Source organism: Dipodomys spectabilis, unplaced genomic scaffold (assembly GCF_019054845.1).
Source record: "Dipodomys spectabilis isolate Male_0828 unplaced genomic scaffold, ASM1905484v1 ptg000721l, whole genome shotgun sequence".
NCBI classification, from domain to species: Eukaryota; Metazoa; Chordata; class Mammalia; order Rodentia; family Heteromyidae; genus Dipodomys; species Dipodomys spectabilis.
The window spans coordinates 46,196-59,068 of NW_024871398.1; positions in this window are offsets into that span (position 1 = coordinate 46,196).

The window sequence follows — 12,873 nt, forward strand, 5'->3', positions numbered from 1 at the left end:
TTGGTTTTGTTTCTGTAGATAGTGAACTCCTTTTTGTTTAAAAAAAAGGGTGGGGAGGAGGGTTAAAAAGGGAAACATGTTTGTAAAGCAATATTTTAATCACCGTTTTTATACATTGGAGATTGGAGGTATCACTTCAAGCCCGGGAAATGGTGAGATTTGTTTTCGGTGACCTCTGTGGATAGCTGTTTATCAATTCTCACTGAAATGATGACCTGATACACACACTTTTTATCTTTTTTTATTTTGGGCCAATTAACTGAGGAAACTGTAGAATAATTCCATAGGAACTTTTTCTTTCCCCCTCCCCATAGTAACTTTTGCTCACTGAATACATTTGAGGACTTCGTCCTCTCCCCTCCCCCAAATCTCCCACAAGTGTTCATGGCTTTCTTAACCAGTATCAATTAAAAAAAAATAAAATGGAACCCATTCTCCCAAGCCCTTTGACAGCGTGCGTTTATAGGAACTCACTCAATTTCTAAATCATCTTCACGTCCATGAAAACCTTGGTAGGATTTCCGCTTTCGACTCTCTCAGAAGTCCTAGAAAGAAAGTTTGCATTTAAAAAAAAAATCCCTTTATTCCAAACCAGGAACGGTGCTCACGCCTGTCTTCCCAGCTGCTCAGGAGGCTGAGATCTGAGGATCGCAGTTCAAAGCCAGCCCAGGCAGGAAAGTCTGTGAGACTCTGACCTCCAGTGAACTACCCCAAAAAAGCCAGAAGTGGGGCTATTTGCTCTAGCCTTGAGCAAAAACACTAAGGGACAGCACCCAGGACCAACACACACACACACACACACACACACACACACTCCCTTTATTTCTCAGTCCTGCATAATAGGTTCTTTTCAAAGCATAATTTTACAATCATCTGGTGTTTTTTTTTCCCCAAAATTAGGCAAAAAAAAAAGACAAAAGGAAAAAGCAATGTGATTTCAAGGATAATTTTTCATAAGGAATGGAAATGTGTAAAAAAAAAAAAAAAAGTCAAAATAGCTGAAGATTCTAACCTAAAAAATTAGCGTCTATTTCCATATATCTGGGGGGGGGGGGGGGGAGGCTAACTGCAGGATTTCTTTTTTTTTTTTTAACCCAGCACATTCTGTGTGTGTGTGTGTGTGTGTGTGTGTGTGTGTGTGTGTGTGTGTGTGTGTGTGTAAGATTTCCCTGTGAATGGAATCAAGCATTCCTACAAATAAAAGGAAGGAAAAACAAAAACAAAACAAAAACAACCAGCCATCTTATTACTGAAAATTAACCTTTCCCTTCTACCCTTTAGACCGCATAGCTCTGAAGGAAGGAAAAAAATACCTAGAATGATCAAAATCTAAACTCTTAAATCGGGGCTGGGGGCGGGGGGAATCTAGGTATAGGGTAAGTTTGGTAACAGAACCATTGGGAGGTTGTAATAATATATATATATATATGTGTGTGTGTGTATATATATATATATATATATGAGCTTGTTTTTATTAAATATGAAACACTGAAGTCGTCACCCATTGGCTGCCTAAGGTACATGACATAATTCAACGCCCCCTCATCAAAGTACAGAAGAACCCCTTACTCCTCCCCCCCCAAAAAAAGTGTGTTACTTAATCTTATTTTGTAATTTAACAATGAAAGTGCCCGTCCTAGGAAAGTTTAGAAGTCAGCTGCTTTTTTTAATTTTTTTTTTTAAACAAAAGAGACATCCACAGAGTGATTCCAGCATCTGCCCAGACTTTGTAGATCTCCAAGGGGAGACGAATCGCTTTTCTACCGTTGATATTTGCCTGTTCTCATATTTTCTCCCAGTTGAAGATCTTGCTTCCTGAGGTGCCCATTGAGTTTGTAGGAAAGACAGCTCTCTAGTTAAAAATACTGAGGAGAGGAGAAGAAAAGATCTATTGAGACAGGTTGATCTCTGTCAAACGTCCAGCTGTGTTCTATCTTGATTTGTTCACATGTTTCCAGAATGTGTTTCCCTGTGAAGGAAGCGAACTCTTGAGAATGTCGGTTTTCCTTGGTTGATGATAATATTTTTGCTTTTTTTCCCCTTTCCCCCTTTGATGTTTTCTGCAGCATTTTTGTGCGTGGATTTTTTTCCCCTCTGTATTACTAATCTTCACCTGACCTGTAAAGAGATCTCACTGTGTTATATTTTCCAGAAAATGTTCATTTGTCTAAACACATATAACCCAATGCTGTCTGTTCTTCAGTGTTCCGTCAAATTTCCAGAACAAATCTTCGCCATGGTGACCCCGTTAATACTAATGAGCAGAAAAGGAACAGTTTATTAAATATCTGGAGGCTGATAAAAACCACCATCCCCTTCCCACATCCTCTGCCTTACTTTCCCAGAGAACTTTCTAGAAAAGTTTTTGTTTTTGTTTTTTAAAGACACGGGACTTAGGCCTATTCTTTGTGTGATGGGAAGAAAAAAAAAGTAAATTATTTTCTAAGTAATAAAAATATGGGGGGGGGGGGATTTGTCATTTGTAAATAAAGCCTGAAGTTTGAAAGGATTTCTCTAGCAAAGTGGAATGTTTACGAGATGAATAACTCTCCGGCTAATAGAAATGGAATAATTCAAAAATGGCAAGTGTATTTTTTTTTTGGAGGGGGGCATTCTCTCCTGGTCTTGTAAAATAAACCCTAAACATGGAGTAGAAGCCAGAAAGATCTCCTGACATCCAATTTCCATTCAACACCTCGCTCGATTTAGAGGATTCAGACAAATGAATGGTTTTGTGCACATTGGCTGAAGGTTCTGTGAACTTCTGGCCTAAAATTAACTGAGCTTTTGTGCATTCTTTTATCATCTACATGTTAAAAAAAAAAAGAAAAAGAAAACAACTACTAGAAAATTTTCAGGTGCAAATATTCCAGGGCCTAGTAGATGAAGAGCCAAAATATCTGTGTCCTATCAAACCAACCTGAATTCCTTTCATCTTCTCACATAGTAAGTGGTGAACTATTCTATATCTCATTATATATTATATATAATATTTTTTGGTGTAGATTCTGGGGTTTGAACTCAAGGCTGAAGCATTGTTTGGTTCAAGGTTGGCACTCTACCACTTGAGCCACAGCTCTACTTTTGACCTTTTGGTAGTTAATTGGAGATAAGAGTCTCATGGACTTTTCCTGCCCAGGCTGGCTTAGAACTTTGATCCTCAGATCTCAGCCTCTTGAGTAGCTAAAATTATAAGCAAGAGCCACCGATGCCTGGCTGGCTAACAATGAACTCTTTTAAGACTTTCTATTGTTTTAGATCGTTTATTTCCCTCACGATTTCTCCATGCATTGCCTTGTTATTCTCTGAGAATTGTCTGCTGTTATATGCCCTTTTTAAAAAACAAAATTTGCTCGGGAAAATTCATGTTTAAGATGGGGAAAGCCATGAGCCTCTATGGAGTTGAAGACCCTTTCCAAATTCAATGATTCCAGCACCTTCTATTCAAGAGGCAACGGGTTTGTGTTGGGTTCCGTATCCATATGCTGTTCATTTGCTCTTGCAAAAATAATTCAAGGTTGGCCGGACGCCGGTGGCTCACGCCTGTCATCCCAGCTACTCAGGAGGCTGAGATCTGAGGATCATGGTTCAAAGCCAGCTTGGGCAGGAAAGTCTGTGAGACTCTGATCTCCAATGAATCACCAGAAAACAAGAAGTGAAGCTGTGGTTCAAGTGGTAGAGCATCAGCCTTGAGTGAAAGAGCTCAGGGATGGCGCCCAGGCCCTGAGTTCAAGGCCCAGGACTGGCAAAAACAAAAGAAGGAAGGAAGGAAGGAAGGAGGGAAGGGCTATTACAGAACTGTCTTCAGACAGAGAAAAAAACTGGCTTAAGACTCAAAACAGAATCCAAATTTCCTATCTAAAAGCGGCTCTCTTCTCCACATCATTGGGATTGTTTGTTTTTGGAAGATTGCTTACCAATAGGTTAGTGCCGTAGCTCCTCCCTGTAATCTCAGCTGCGTAGGAGACGAAGGTTAAGAGGATCATGGCTCCTGGCCAGCCCGAGTCCAAGTTGGCTATCCCAAAGAACAAGTTGGGCTTAGTCATTCTCCGCTTTAATCTCAGCAGGATTAAAGAAGGCGCGGGGTAGGAACATTGTGTTCTAGGGCCCCTGGCCCCAAACAACAACAACAAAAACCCCAAAAAGCACAAAACTGTATTAAAAACAAATAAAGCCCAAAGGCCTGCATGCCCACCTAGCAAATGTGAGATCCTAAATTCAAAATCTGGTCTATGAGAAAAAGCATTAAAAAAAAAGATGAATCGCCTTGGTCATGAATCTTGGTGTGTGTGTGTTTCTGATTCCTGGAAGAGTTGTGGCAGCTAAAAGAAAGGAGGCAGCCGGCACCTGTGGCTCACGCCTGTAATCCCGGCTACTTGGGAGGCTGAGATCTGAGGATCACCGTTCAAGGCCAGCCCAGGCAGGAAAGTCCATGAGTCTCCTATCTCCAAAGAACCACCAGAAAACCAGAAGTGGCACTGTGGCTCAAGGGACAGAGCACCAGCCTTGAGCAAAAAGAAGCTCAGGGACAGCGCCCAGGCCCTGAGTTCAAGCCCCAGGACTGGCAGCAAAAAAAGAAAAAAATAATGTCTTCATTGTTAGTTAATAGATCTTCTACTACCTCTCCTCAGAATTTTCTAGTTGATTAATGTTTGGGTGTATGTGCCAGTATTGGAACCTGAACTCGGGGCTGAGGGCTCTTGCTTGGCTTTTTATTATTATTATTTTTTGCTCAAGGCTAGCACTCCGCCACTTGAACCATGCCCCCAGCCCTAGTTCAATGTTTTTAACGAGTCACCAAACCTACAATTAGATGTTTCACTTGAGCCAAATCCATTATTACTATGTAGTTATTCTTTAAAACAACAAAACTCCAATGTATCTGTATCTTACCTGTTAATGTGGTTTCAATGGTTTGATTTTGTTGTTGGTGGTGGTGGTGGTGGTGGTGGTGGTGGGGCTTGAACTCAGGGCCTGGGCTCTGTCCCTCAGCTCTTCAGCTCAAGGCTAGTGCTCTACCACTTGAGCCACAGCACCACTTCTGTCTTTTTCTGCTTATGTGGTGCTGAGGAATCGAACCCAGGGCCTCAGGCATGCCAGGCAAGCGCTCTACCACTGAGCCACCTCCCCAGGCCCAGTGGTTTGACTTTTAATATATATTTATTCAGTAGTTTCCAAGTCACTGTTGGTTGATGATCTCTGTAGACCATTTAGCAGGTTATCTGTGTCATTTAGCATAGCAGGTTATCTTCTGTGTTCATGTGCATATCAATATAGCCTCGCTGAAGGAAGAAAACCGTGTATTTTTTTTTTTTTTTTTTGTATCTTCAGAAACAATTTGTTAGGCATCCAGCCCTGGGTCTAAATCTCCACAGAGACGATGAAAGCTGGTGCTTTAATAAATATTTTGGGTTAAGGTTTTCTTGGCTTTCTGTGATGATCTTAGGAAACACAGCTAAAAAGAACTTGCATCTGAATCCTGAGCATTTTTGATGGGGGTTGTATGCTTGATTTGATTTGGGTTTGGGGTGTCAATAAATAAATTTTTTTTTAAAAAAAAAATGTGTTTTGCATCCTGCTGGTGTGGTTTGTCTTGATGAGTTGCTATTTCTCTCCTGGGCAAAACAAAACACACCAGGTCTGAACTATTGGACTTGGTAGCAGCTCTATAAACCGGAGAGGACGAGATTCGTTTTCTTATTCACTTTATTGTTTCTGGAAGGAAAAGAAAAAAAGCAATATTTCCAAAGGAACGGCTCAGCCCACATCCCAAAATGCCAGCAGATTTCATTTTGTCCAGGGCAATTTGTTTTATAAATAATGGCGATTCGTTTTGTTATTTTTTTTCTTTATTGTTGTTTGGTTGCACAAGCTCAGTGGCTTTTTGACAATTCATCGGAGAGAAGAGTCCCCTAGACTTTGCTGCTTGGGGCTGGCTTTGAACCCAGATCTTCAGATCTCAGCTTCCTGAGAAGGTTAGGATTACAGATCTGAAAAAGGGAAATCACCTTGTTCCATCCAGGGCCCCCAAATCATCCCACAGACCCTTAAAAGCAGACCATTTTCTACAGCAGGAGACACAGGAAATGCACATGTGAAAGCGTGACAAAGCCCTCCTCTAGGAGGAAGCTAGGTGACCCAAAGAAGCTGAGAGAAGTTTCCAGTAACTTCCAGAAAGAAAAAAAAAGAGGGCTTCCTCCTTAACAGCACAAGGAGTTTCGTTCTGCCCCTATTGAATGAACGTTTGGTCTAACAACGCGGAAAATTAGCCAGACACCACACACCTGACATCCCAGCTACTCAGGAGGCTGAGATCTGAGGATCGCGGTTCAAAGCCAGCCCGGGCAGGAAAGGCCATGAGACTCTGATCTCCGATGAATCACCAGAAAGCGAGAAGTGGCGCTGTGGCTCAAGTGGTAGAGCACCAGCCTTGAACAGAAGAGCTCAGGGACAGCGCCCAGGCCCTGAGTTCAAGCCCCATGACCGACCAAAAAAAAAAAAAAAAAGATTTTGATATCCAACACAATCTTTATCTCTTTATTTCTAAGTAATTTCTAAAAAGATAATGTGTTTACCACCAAAAGATTCTATACCTCCTCTTTTCTTCTTCTTCTGCAGTAAAACACACTAAGCAAACAATTAACTACAGTGAGCGGTAGACCACCTAAAATACATACATGTTCACCCATGAAATCTGATGATTTAGTGTGTGGCTGCTTCCGATGTACTTCTGAATACGTCATGGATTTTACCCCTTAAAACAATCCTGCAAATCTCTACCTTTTAAAGGGACATTTACTTAAGAGGGAATGCTTAAGCAACTCAAACAGTAATCTTGGGATAAGAATAATGAATCTGTAATAGATGAAAGAATAAAGAAATATGATGCCGCTTGTAAGAAACAGAAAATGATTCAAAGTCTGAGGGGGGCGGGAAACTATTATTATTTTTTGGTCAGTCCTGAGACTTGAACTCAGGGCCTGGGCTCTGTCCCTGAGCTCTTCAGCTCAAGGCTGGTGCTCTACCACTTGAGCCACAGCTCCACTTCCGGTTTTCTAGTGGTTCATGGGAGATCAGAGTCTTACAGACTTTCCTGCCCAGGCTGGCTTTGAACTGCGATCCTCAGATCTCAGCCTCCTGAGTAGCTGGGATGACAGATGTGAGTACTGATGCCCAGCTGCTTTTATCTATCTATCTGTCTGTCTGTCTGTCTGTCTGTCTGTCTATCCATCTGTCTGTCTGTCTATCTGTCATCTACCCATTTTTTTTAAGAGCGAACATTCTTCATGAAGGAAATAAGTGGACACTCAGGAAAATTTAGTGACTGACCAAGAATTCTGAAGAGTGGGGTGAACTCGAGTCATTCTGGGGGTACGTTCCTTCACTTTGCTGGTACACGCCAAACCAAATCCACACACACACACACACACACACACACAATTCATTTTCCTCACAAAAGAACGCCTTAGAATTGCTCAGTGTTAAGAAATTCTCTTTCCTTGGGATTAAGGTCGAGTGAGCAATTGGATGCCAAAAACCCATTCCTAACTCTTAGATTTTCTTTTTTTCTTTTTCCATTTTCCAAGACGCTGAAGTTGGGGACCTACGAAAACCGATCCAATCTCTAGGGGGAAGAAAACTCCTGAGCGGATCAGACCCGCAATCCTACGGATTCCAGAAACCTAACGAGGAAAGGAAAACCTATAGATCTTTTCAGTCCATGAGCCTTTTTCTTTTCCGTTGTTTTTTTTTTTTTTTTTTTAAAGAAAACCAAAACCCCCACCAACCAACAAAACCATCAGGTTTAATGATGCCCCAAAGAAGATTTAAAACAACAACCAGAACATCAAACGGGCTTGCAAAGAAGAGATCTTTGTGAGCCAATTTCCGTCTTTCCTTCTGCCTTTGCTTTGCCCAGTCTCTGATCTCCTACAGAGCTGGGTTTTCTGGAAAGAAAAAAAAAATCAGCAGCAAGTAAGATCACAAATGATCTTTTCTTTCTTTTTTTTTTTGCTCCACTGGCTCCCATAAAGAAAGCTCTGTCACGTGTGACCTGGAGCTTGTAGAAATCGCAGGAGAAATGGCTCAACAGCTTTGGCTCATTGTCTGACCAACAAGTGTCATTCTCTTCTGCACACTACCCAGGAAAAGAGGCCAGTTGGAAAGACAGACAGACAGACAGACAGAGAGCGCCTGGGAGGCTTGGCTAGTGCTTTCCTAGTTCTTTTTCTTTTCTTAATTTTCCTTCTCCCCTAATTTGCTCTGTGTGTGTTGGGGACAGAGTGGGGGGTGTTACCTAGCCCTGGCTTAGATCTGACTCCATTGCTGGTAGGGCTGCCTCAGTTTCCCTTTCCAGCCTGAGCACCTTGGATGATCCAGCCTCTTGGTGAAAATTAATCATCATCCTCATCATCATCTATTAAGAAGTGTGTGCCTCTGAGCTCCACGCCAGGTAAGATTTCATTCTTTTTGTTTGGTTTTTCCTTTTGGAAGTGTGTGTGTGTGAGAGAGAGAGAGAGAGAGACAGACAGACAGAGAGACAGAGAGACAGAAAGACAGAGAGACAGAGACAGAGACAGACAGACAGAGACACACAAAGAGAATGGATTCTCCCTGAAAAAAAAAGGAAGCCAACTTTCAAACTAAAAAGCTAGAGGAGGACTTTGGTTCATTTGGTTTGCCCCCAAATAGGGGGGAATCAGAGAATGACGGGAAAACCCAAGGCAAGGGGGTCCCCATGTTGTACTCGGGTATGTAGGAAGTTGGTGGCTGGGGACAGAGTCACCTCCTGGTGGCTCTAAGTGTCCGTGTTTGCTGGGCTGTTGGAAGGGTGGTTAGAAGCTCGTCCATCCCCACCTGATCCTCCTGCCCCATATCGAGTACTCATTGGAGCTGGCTGAGGCTCCCGGGCAGAGAGAGTCTCCACGCTGTCTCGGACCATCCGTCTCTGTGAGCACCCGGCTCTCAATGAACAGGACCGGCGGCTCACGGTTGCGGTCAGGTTGCACAGAGCAGCTCCCAGTAAAAAGGAGGAGGATCCCTGTGTCCTCTTGGACTCTGGTTCCTAGAATAAAATAGGACCCCCCCTCCCCCCCCTCCATCTACCCCCAAGCGAGGGTATTGGGCCAAACACGTTGCTTTCAAGTCTTTTCCTAGAAGAATGGACTCAAATAGCCAAGATCAAGTGGGCCAAATATAAATAATAATAATAATAATTCTTCCTCCTCCTTCTCCTCCTCCTCCTCTTCCTCCTCTTCCTCCTCCTTCTCTTCCTCCTTCTCTTCCTCCTCCTCCTCTCCTCTTTCTCCTCTTCCTCCTCCTCCTCTTCTCCTCCTCCTCTCCTCCTCCTCCTCTTCCTCCTCCTTCTCTTCCTCCTCCTCTTCCTCCTCCTCCTCTCCTCTTCCTCCTCTTCCTCCTTCTCCTCTTCCTCCTCCTCCTCTTCTCCTCCTCCTCTCCTCCTCCTCCTCTCCCTCCTTCTCCTCCTCTTCTTCCTTCTCCTCTTCCTCCTCCTCCTTTTCTCCTCCTCCTCCTCTTCCTCCTTCTCCTCTTCTTCCTCCTATTTCTCCTCTTCCTCCTCCTCCTCCTCTCCTCTTCCTCCTCTCCTCCTCCTCCTCTCCTTCCTTCTCCTCCTCTTCCTCCTTCTCCTCTTCTTCCTCCTATTTCTCCTCTTCTTCCTCCTATTTCTCCTCTTCCTCATCTTCCTCCTCCTCCTCCTCCTCTTCCTCCTTCTCCTCCTCTTTCTCCTCCTCCTCCTCCTCCTCTCCTTCTTCCTCTTCTTCTCCTTCTTCCTCTTCTTCCTCCTCCTCCTCCTCTTCTTCTTCTTCTTCTTCTTCTTCTTCTTCTTCTTCTTCTTCTTCTTCTTCTTCTTCTTCTTCTTCTTCTTCTTCTTCTTCCTTCTTCCTCTTCTTCCTCTTCTTCCTCTTCTTCTTCTTCTTCTTCTTCTTCTTCCTTTTTAAAGAGGATCTGCCCTCACTTTGTTTGCGCAAAGGCTAGAGACAGAAGGCATGCGTGCTGGTGGCCGTTCATGCTCCAGAGCTGGTCTCTGTTCCCTCCCCGGGCTTCCGGGAGCGGAGGAGCTGTCGGCATGAATTACACTTTTGGCTGAGTGACTAGCTGCCAGCTTTCGCAGCCCCGGTGCTATCATTTGCCCGAGCCTGACAGCAGCTGAGATGAGTAGAATTCTCCTTTTGGTGCTTGATTTCTGGAGTCCACTGAGGATGGATTTTGTTTCTCTGCCTCCAGTACCAGCAAATATAAGAAGGCAATGAACGTTCATGTCCCAGATACTCAAATACGAACTGCAATTCCTTCCTGCCTTTCCCACGAGCTCAAACATCGACACCAAGATTGATTTTCCCTCTCCAACAGTAGCATTCTGCAGTTAGCTCTTTGGGTCCTGTCTACATATAGATCTGTCTGTCCCTCTGTCTGTCTGTCCCTGTCTGTCTGTCTGCCTATCCATCTGTCTTTCTCTCTGTCTATCCATCTATCTTTCTGTCTATCCATCTGTTTCTGTCTGTCTTTCTGTCTGTCTATCCATCTCTTTCTGTCTGTCTATGTGTCTGTCTGTCTGTCTATCCATCTGTCTTTCTGTCTGTCTGTCTGTCCCTCTGTCCATCTGCCCATCTGTCTATCCATCCATCTGTCCATCCATCTGTCTGTCTGTCTATCCATCTCTTTCTGTCTGTCTATGTGTCCGTCTGTCGGTCTATTCATCTGTCTTTCTGTCTGTCCCTCTGTTCATCTGCCCACCCGTCTATCCATCCATCCATCTGTCTGTCTGTCTGTCAATCAGTCTATCTATCTATCTATCTATTTATCTGTCTGTCTATCTATCTTCTGTCTACCTAGCTGTCTGTCTATCTCTGTCGTCGGTGTTGCTGTCTTTCTGTTTCTTCATCTGGGGGAAGTTTGAACTCAGAGCCTTGCGATTGTTTAGCAGGCACCAAGTCCCCCTCTCCACCCCCGTCCTTTGAGTCTTTCAAAGACAGATTTGGCTCCAACGATAGCACAGATTATTGTTATTATTTATTTTTACTAGGGGAGGTAGATTAAGTCAAATTCAACTCGGTAATCAAGTTTTGTCTCAGGAAAATAAATAGGCAGCCATGTGCCCTTCTAGAACTTTCCTGGCAAAGAAGCCCCCTGGGCTGTGTCAGGAAGACCCCTCTGTGACCCTCGCAGATCACGGCTCTTAGAAAAGTCTTCCTACTGAGGAAGCAAATTTAGGAAACCGGCGTCCGAGATGGTGAAGAGATTCTTCACTTCCTAGAATTTACTGGTGTTCCTCTTTCTTCCTCCTTCTAGAATGAGGAATGGGTTTGTTGTTTCTTGCAATTCGCATCTGCTGAAATTTTATTATCTTAAATGTGCATGTTTTCTGTGGGCGTTGAGGTAAATGAAATTCATCGTATCAGTCAGGTACGACGTTGTAAGAAATGATCTTAATTAGGAAATATAGTGAATGAATTTAGATTGGGTGATTGTTTTTTTACTGTCGGTCGTGGGTCTTGAACTCAGGGCCTGGGCGCTGTCCCTCAACTCTTCAGCTCAAGGGTGGCGCTCTACCACTTGAGCCACAGCACCACTTCTGGCTTTTTCTTTGAATGTGGTGCTGAGGAATCGAACCCAGGGCCTCATGCATGCAAGGCAAGCACTCTACCACTGAGCCACCTGCCCAGCCCAGTTCATCTATTCTTATTATCTTTGTTTAAGATATAATTTTAGGGTATTTAAAAAGAAATCTTCCTTGGCTATTTTTCTCTTGTGGTTTGTGTCAAGAGAGATAATTAATATATATTGGAAGAAAGTAGCCCATTTTGTCATCATTTTACAGTTATGTCTATTTATATCTGCAAGCTATTTGTTTTATAATCCTTGAAACTGCTACTTGGATCTCATTAACATGCATCCTTGTGTCTTTTATCTTCAGAGTTTGTTTGTTAGAACCAGCTTCTGGTTTTGTTGAGTTTTTGGGTTTGTTGTTGTTGTTTTTTCTTTGCTTTGAAAAAGGGTTCATTTGGGTTATTTTTTTTTCACTTTTCCTTTTTAAAAAAAATAATTAGAGCTATGTATATTTACAAACTCAAATAGTCTGTGTCTTACCACACTATTTTTGTGTGTGCCAGTACTGGAGCTTGAAAACTCAGGGCTTAGGTGTAGTTCTTTGCTTCAAGGCTGGTGCTCTACCACTTGAGCCACGGCTTCGCTTCTGGCTTTTTGCCGGTTCATCGGAGAGTCTCACAGGCTTTCTCTCTGTCTTGGTTGGCTTCCAATGGGGATCCTCCTATCTCAGCCTCCGGATTAGCGAGGATGACAGGCGTGAGCCACCCGTGTCTGCTTAAATCACAGCAACAGCAACAGCAAAACAAACTAAGCCAGCGTCCTTTCTTTAGTTAGTATTAGAGGGACCAGGAGAAATCTCAATTCGTGGACAGTCATGCCAACTATGGACCATCAGGGGAATGAATCCCTTATCAGAGATGAGTTTAGCAGACAGACAACTGAGCCATGTGAGGTTCTTTAAAAACAAGGGCCCAGAGATGCATAGTGACATGAACAGAGAGACACAAGCCCTCCCCATGCTATTTTGTCAGTACTGGGGCCAGGATAAAAGGCCGTCACAAGGGAAGATGGGAAACTGCACTTGGGAAGGGCAGGCCGCCATCTTTCTTTAGGGCAGGCCGCCATCTTTCTTTAGGGCAGACTCTTCTGAGTTCAATCTAAGCTGGACGCATGAATCATTCTCTTTCTTAACATATCAAGGATATGTTGTGTATCCCCCGAAGGATACACAAATTGGACCCTCCTCATTATTTCACAACAGTTTAAGCCTGCTAGGTGTTGCCACATATTTAATTGAATAAGTAACTA